This window comes from Perna viridis, chromosome 13 (assembly GCF_037379345.1).
Source record: "Perna viridis isolate PV_CMFRI_1.1 ecotype Kerala chromosome 13, ASM3737934v1, whole genome shotgun sequence".
NCBI lineage: Eukaryota > Metazoa > Mollusca > Bivalvia > Mytilida > Mytilidae > Perna > Perna viridis.
In genome coordinates, this window is record NC_142457.1 from 21,929,138 (window position 1) to 21,936,268 (window position 7,131).

Genomic DNA, 7,131 nt, shown 5'->3' on the forward strand with positions numbered 1-7,131 from the left:
ACAGATTCCTTTGCAAGGACATATATTGTACAAGCACTTGTTGTACTAAAACCCTATATTGAACGAGCCAATATAGATATTCAGTGCAATTTGAACGATTACAAAATTGTCGAGTTGACTATTTATTTTATTACAAAATTATATATTTAGTTCCATGATGTACCTATTGGAGGTTCGGCTAGCCATACAAATTGGTTTAACAGCCTTTTCACTGGAAAATATCTGTACTATGTAAGGAACATTGTTGCTTATTTCATTTTTCTGGTTTATCCTTGATTCTTGACTTTTTTATTATTTGATATCTTCCTTGCCGATTTATGACTTTTAGTTCGGTAAATTTGTTAATACTTTTATTCAGGTAACTCATAAAAGTCGCAAGTAAATCTTGTTTTTCTACTTTTCTTCTATTTTGCTCTCTTTTGTGTTGTCATTTTGTTCGACTGTTCTTTTCTTCAATTGAAATATTTTTCTTCTGTATTTTGTAATGAACACGGAGAAAATTAAGTCTACGAACTATTAAACTAAAACATATAATGACGAGAAACTTTCTGGATAGATTAAGTGTACATTCCATTTATGCAATTCGGCAAAATCTGATGGACAATTTGAAGGGTCATGCGGTCTTCTTTTTTTCAAATGTAAGTGTAATTTAAACCAAGAGAGACTATATCCCCGCATCATTTTCAACATGGAGTGACCCCTGTTTTAACGGGTAAACCTTGTAAACACTGGACTTACAGACTTAAAGATAACGTGCTACTTCATCTCCATTCAACTATTTGTAACAGGCTCGGTTAATAAAGATAACGTGCTACTTCATCTTCATTCAACTATTTGTAACAGGCTCGGTAATAAAGATAACCATTCAGGTTCTTGTTTTTATTCAGCATACATATATAACATAGTTCTGAAACAATAAATATGACGAAATTAAATTTAAAGACAATCATTAAGGTGATTCACATAGTATTCGATTACTTGATCACAATTACAATGAGTAATCAATCACAATAAGTAATATAATAAAGAACCCAATACACACCACAATAGAATGTTCTTAAGTTCAAAAGGTCACATGTACTTTTAACTTAACAAACAGTTATCAAAAATATGCAAAACTACTTGTAATCTAACATTCACTATAGTTCAATATTTGATTAATGTGTGTATATATATATATATATATATATATATATATATATATATATATATATATAATTTTGGTAAAAATGATAAAAGACAAATGAAACATCTTCCTTTAAAATAATACAATAATCAATATTGTAGCAATAAAAACAAATGACGTCAGAATTCGAATACACATTCAAGGAAAGTTATCTTGGATATTTCCCGAAGAGTTAAAGAAAATAAATATACAAATAGCTAGCGATTATCATTTGTGGAATGAGCTATATTATGCTCGAGTGAACCAGACAATCAGTTTAGTTAAAACATCTCGGCATATCTGAAACGAATACACAATAGGTCAATACTTGTTCCCGTGAAATCTGAAACCAATACACAATAGGTCAATACTTGTTCCCGCGAAATCAATAATCAACTATACAAGTATTATAATCAATATCTGTGTCGATTCGACGATATGTTATGATTCACATCGGTTACTCAAGCAAATACACTATGTAAAATGAAATAGATTTATTGTGCAACTACCTTGTACATTATTTGCACCGCACATATGCACATTTCGTACTTCACAATTACAGAATCAAAAGGATCAGAAAACACCTGAATGTATTATAAAAACGTAGCGATAATATGTAAATATGAAATGATCTTACATGTAACACTCATACTCCGCTCTTGTTAACATTCGAGGATCGTGCAAATAGAAATCTGCGTAGAAAGAAATAAAATGTCCCTTATTCCGTTAATCATACAATTAGAGTGTTAAAAAATGTGAAAATAACTTGCAGGGTCATTATGTCTGTAATGGGTTTTAACTGTTCATCAATTCATGAAAATAAAAACTGGCAAGAATTGTAGAATACAACTTGTATCAATCACATCGACCCCGAGCACCAAAGATCAGTAATTACGTGTACTTTTCAAAATAGTCTATTTCAAATAAGGCTTTACTAATGCTTTATTTTATTAATTTACCAAATACAACAATATAAGAATTTTACAATACAAAGTAAATACACATATAACATAATATATGGGTAAAATTCGACACTACTACATATTTGAGGCTGACCTCTTAAAATTTTATAGCTATGTGTCTCTGGTGTAAGTCGAGGTAGGGGGCATGACCTAACCCAGTGAGAGTATACTCATCTCCGCTCTACTGATACACTGTTATCTGTTCACCTTTAATTCTCGATTTTATAGTAACTGTCCACTTTAAAAAAAAATGCCTTGATTTCATTGATACATGTTTTTGTCTTTGGTGTTAATCATTGATTCGGGAAATTGTGTGTGTTTTTCATAGGTCCGTCCCTATGAATCCGACCCTGTCAAAGACTGATTTATAAATAGTATCATGATAACTGTACGATTCGGACTGATAATGAGATTAATGATTTATATTTAATTTGTATCACTAAGTACACACTGTCAAATAAGAAACGTCTTTATAAGGAAACGTTTCCAGACATGTTCAATCATTATAGCAGAATATCTTTGTTGAAAGACAGTAAGCTAGCACAATGTTATGAATCTCAATGTCAAGCTCAGACCAATGAGGAACGTTTTCCAAAATATCATTGATATCGATCGGATAGAATTTGCTCAACAGCAATTTGAAAAAAAGGCTGAAATCGCAATTATTTGTCATATATTCATGACGTCGCCAAGTATTTGACGCTGATAACGTCGTTTTGTTGAGGCTTTGTGGCAACGTCAGCAACGTTCAAAATTTGAAATTGGCACCGAAAGGGTTAAATTCTATTCATTTGTGATATATATTTTAGGATATGTAGATACGTTTTGAGGTTGACATAGATTTAGTTTATTGTATTGTACTTATGATGTTAAGCTAAAGACACGGCATAATCATTATATTATTATGAAAGGATTATTTAGGTTCGTTTCGACAAGGTAAGTTAGTTGTTACTATTGGTTTTAACGCCATTTCTCGCACATGCCCCTTAGGATGAATTTATAAATTTTATAGTTTTGATCGCGAGGATTACCGAGCTATTCAAACTATAAAATTTATTTCCCGAGATGTGAGAAATTTTATAATCAACAAGCTTTGAGTGAAGATTCTGCTTCTCTAATGCCCTAAAAACGTCAAAAATACCCAAAAATGAAATGTGCGCGAAACGTTATGATTCCGATTGGTAGAAGACATGTTGACGTCACACAAACGCAAACATTCCAAACAAAAGAAACCAGACGATTTCAAAGGTTTTTTTCACTTCAAATCTTCCCGTGTCCCTTCATTATTTTTATTTAAGGTAAGAAAACACCAAAATTATCTCATTTAACTCAAATATAACTACAATGGCAATCGAGGCGATTCAAGGTGGAGTCCAAGACAATCGATTTCTAAGCCAATCGATCCCTGAGAACAAAAAAGCCAATACTGACGTGAACACCGGTCAAGCGGTAAGAAAAATGAAGCAAAATTAGAGAATGATGCTTTTTCTTGCCATAAGTATACAGAACCAAGTCGATAAGATAACCATAAACGCTCCCTTCGGGAGCTTGTTAGAATAATCGAGGTTAGGTAAAATACCCTGTTCGAGGTAATGGACAACACAATCATGTGATCTAGTAATATGAACAGGGCATATAAAAGCAAGTGATTAGCATTGACATTTTTCACTCCTACGTAGATGTACTTACAAGACAGTTTGAGTTGGGAAACGCTCCTAAGCCCGTGTGGGGTCTGGGAGTAGGCCTGAGCGTCTACACAGCAGTCCAGCCGCTAGTAGGACATACTCTTACAGAGTTCTTCGGTCTGGTATCCAGAAGGCTGGGCTCCGGCCGCCACCAACACTAGTTGGTTCCCCTAACCCACTAACATCGACCTTGAGAGACCTGTATTTGGTATTCAAGGTCGTTAAAACGCCCGTCATCATTTACAATTGTCACTTTCGCTTAGACCGTCGAACGGTAAATTCGTACTTGCTTAAACTATTGAAAGCATAAAATCGTAGATTTAAAAAAGTTTACATTAGATTGAGCTTTATGAACTGTTGCATGGTTTGCCGAGACCTCAAAACACACTACTGCAGTGCGTGTTGCTGGTCACAACATTCCATGTAGTCGGTGGCAATAGCTAGAGTTGCAAAACTGTTACAAAGGTTTTCGGCGACCACATTTCACACTACCGCAGTGTGACTTGTTGGTCATACCATTCCTTGTAATAGTTATTGCTGTTGTGACAAGTCATAGGGTTATGTAATAGGTACAGCGGTCAGCAGCGACCTCCTATCGCACTACAGCAGTGTGACTTACATGCTGGTCATACAATACCGTATTTCATAGTCTAGTTTATTTTGATATATGTTGTATTTTGGTTGTCACGTTTGTTATTTGGAAAATCATTTAATAATATTGGCTGAACCAGGGGGAAGGCCTCCCTTAGAAAATTGTTGTTTTAAAAAATTGTTAAAAAATTGTTCAAGATACCCTCAGAATGCAGGAATTGAGGTTTAATATTACAAAATTTTCTTGGTGGGGGGGGGCATGCCACTAGCAAAATCAGATCACTACGTGATCCTTTCCGGTATTCTTGTCAAGAAATTTGTTTGTTCTCCCCTTATCTAAAACTCTGGATCCTCCACTGAATAAAATTAACTTCACTGTTCTTAAGAAATGCAGGTATACTGGTACGAACCTAGGGTATATATCGTATGTGTATATATAAGCGACTTCGTGCGATACACGTAACACATTGTTGAAACGGCTGCGAATTACATTTTCATACACATTAAGCATATATTTCATAAAATGTTTGAAAGTTGAAAATGGCAAAATATTAATTCAAGTTATTTAACGTTACCACAAGGATCCTCTAACTGAAGTCTACACTACATGTATTATAAATAAAAGTACTTCCTTCAATAAAAGATGTCTTAATTTTTTTCGGCTGTTGACGTGAACACGTGTGCAACAGTCCTGTCATTTATAGCTATAGTGAAATCTATCTAACCCCTAATACTATATAACATGTCTAAACGAAACCCTGAATAATCCAAGATGCATATCTATACAAAACCCTTAATAATCCAAAACCTACCTTAACAAAACCCTGAGAGATCATCTCAACCGTATCTCAACATATCTAAACCGTGAATAAACCAGAAACTTGTCAATACTACGAATAATTCTAAAACATGTTAAAGCCAACCCCGAGTAATCTAAATAGATGTCTAAAATGAACACTGAATATTAAAAAAAACATACCTGGACCGAACCCTGAATATTCTAAAACATGCCTTGACCGAACCCTGAATATTCTAAAACATGCTTTGACCAAAACCTGAATAAACCAAACACCTGTCTATACTCTATAAACAAACTTGAATAATCTAAAAGCCTATCAACATCATGACACGTATCATCCTAAAAATACATGTATGTCAAAACCAAAACATGCATTATCACAGAACCTGTCTAAACCAATTCCTGGATAGTTCAAAACCCTGTCTTAAAAGAGCCCTGATACATTCCAAAAACTTGTCTAAACCAAACTCTGAATAATATCAAAACCTGACTAAACGTTCCTTGAGTATTCCAATCAATAATATCAATTTAAATGTTGTATTGGACCTTGAATGATTCAAAACCTGTCTAAACCAAACCCTGAATGATACAAAACGTGTCTAAACCAGGCATTGTAAAGGTTTCCCTTTATTAATTTAAATTTATTTTTTACCTTGGTAAACGGACACTTGTCTGAACAGATCAAATTTTAAAGTGGGAAAGGGGTTCAGACAGGTACCTATTAATTTGTTCGTTAATACATTTTTAACAATAAAGCACGAATTTGCACTCACTGTAGTGCTAGTTACGTGTACATGTCTACCCTAGTCATACAGGTAACTGTAGTTACGTGTACATATTTACCCTAGTCATACAAGTAAATGTAGTTGATGTAGGACATCAATAAGAAGACGCCATTTTAAATTTCGGACTTTTTATATGAAATCTTTATTTTTTACAAATTGTACTTCTTGAATTATTTTTGCATCAGTTTTTTCGGCAATTAATATTATCTACAAATCATCTTAACCTGTAATCCTGCAGAGTTTATGATGTTGAAATTACATTATAACTAAAAACGAGAGCAAATGCCCCTTTCAAACAATTTTCAAAGGTTGAAAATCATTTATATATATTATACAATTTACATGTACCTCTGTACCCTGCACATGTGTATAGGTCATCATAAAAGATATTTTGGTATTTGTGAACATTCAATTGAATTATAAATATCCGAGTATCATACATCGTCTGGTAATACACATTTGCCAAGTCCAAACAAAACGACTAGGCTCCGAAAACAAGATTTAAGCTAGAGACATCAACTCCACCTTCACTAAAAACTCAACTGCTAAATATAAATTAATTATGTTATATAATATTTGGGTGTACTTAATATCACCACAGAGAGGAAAGCAATAAATTTGTTTGAAATTTACAAAGAAAAGGACAAAAAATACGTACATACATATACATTTAAGGGTTGTCTTATAAGCAACAAAAATATCACTGTGATATCAATAAACATTTGAGATTTTTTTTATGAATTTGTGCACATGTCAAGAAAGGCAATTGTTCAGCTCAATATACAGCAACAGATACATCTCTGTGTATTTTTTATTGACAGAAACTGACCGACACAGCTCAGTGTATTCTCTATCGACATAAACTGACAGTGACACAACTCTGTGTATTCTTTATTGACAGAAACTGATTCAACTCTGTGTATTCTCTTCTGACAAAAACTGACACAGCTCGGTGATTCTCTATTGACAGAAACTGCATTGAGTTCTGTAACAGTGGCGAATATAGAGAAATAAATCTACAAAGATTTAACAATGTTGAAAATACCACTGAAAGGTCAACCAGCCGTATTTGCTACCAGGAAGATAACAACGGAGCGTTTTCCGAAGAAGTTAATTTGGTACTTATTGGGAATATCACCGGGAC

General features: G+C 33.6%; 1 protein-coding gene across 1 annotated transcript in view; it reads left to right on the forward strand.

Annotated features, from left to right (window-relative positions):
• LOC148599991 (uncharacterized) overlaps positions 1-7,131 on the forward strand; it is a 218,527-nt gene that overhangs the window by 184,361 nt on the left and 27,035 nt on the right. The gene's annotated exons all lie outside the window — the stretch shown is intronic.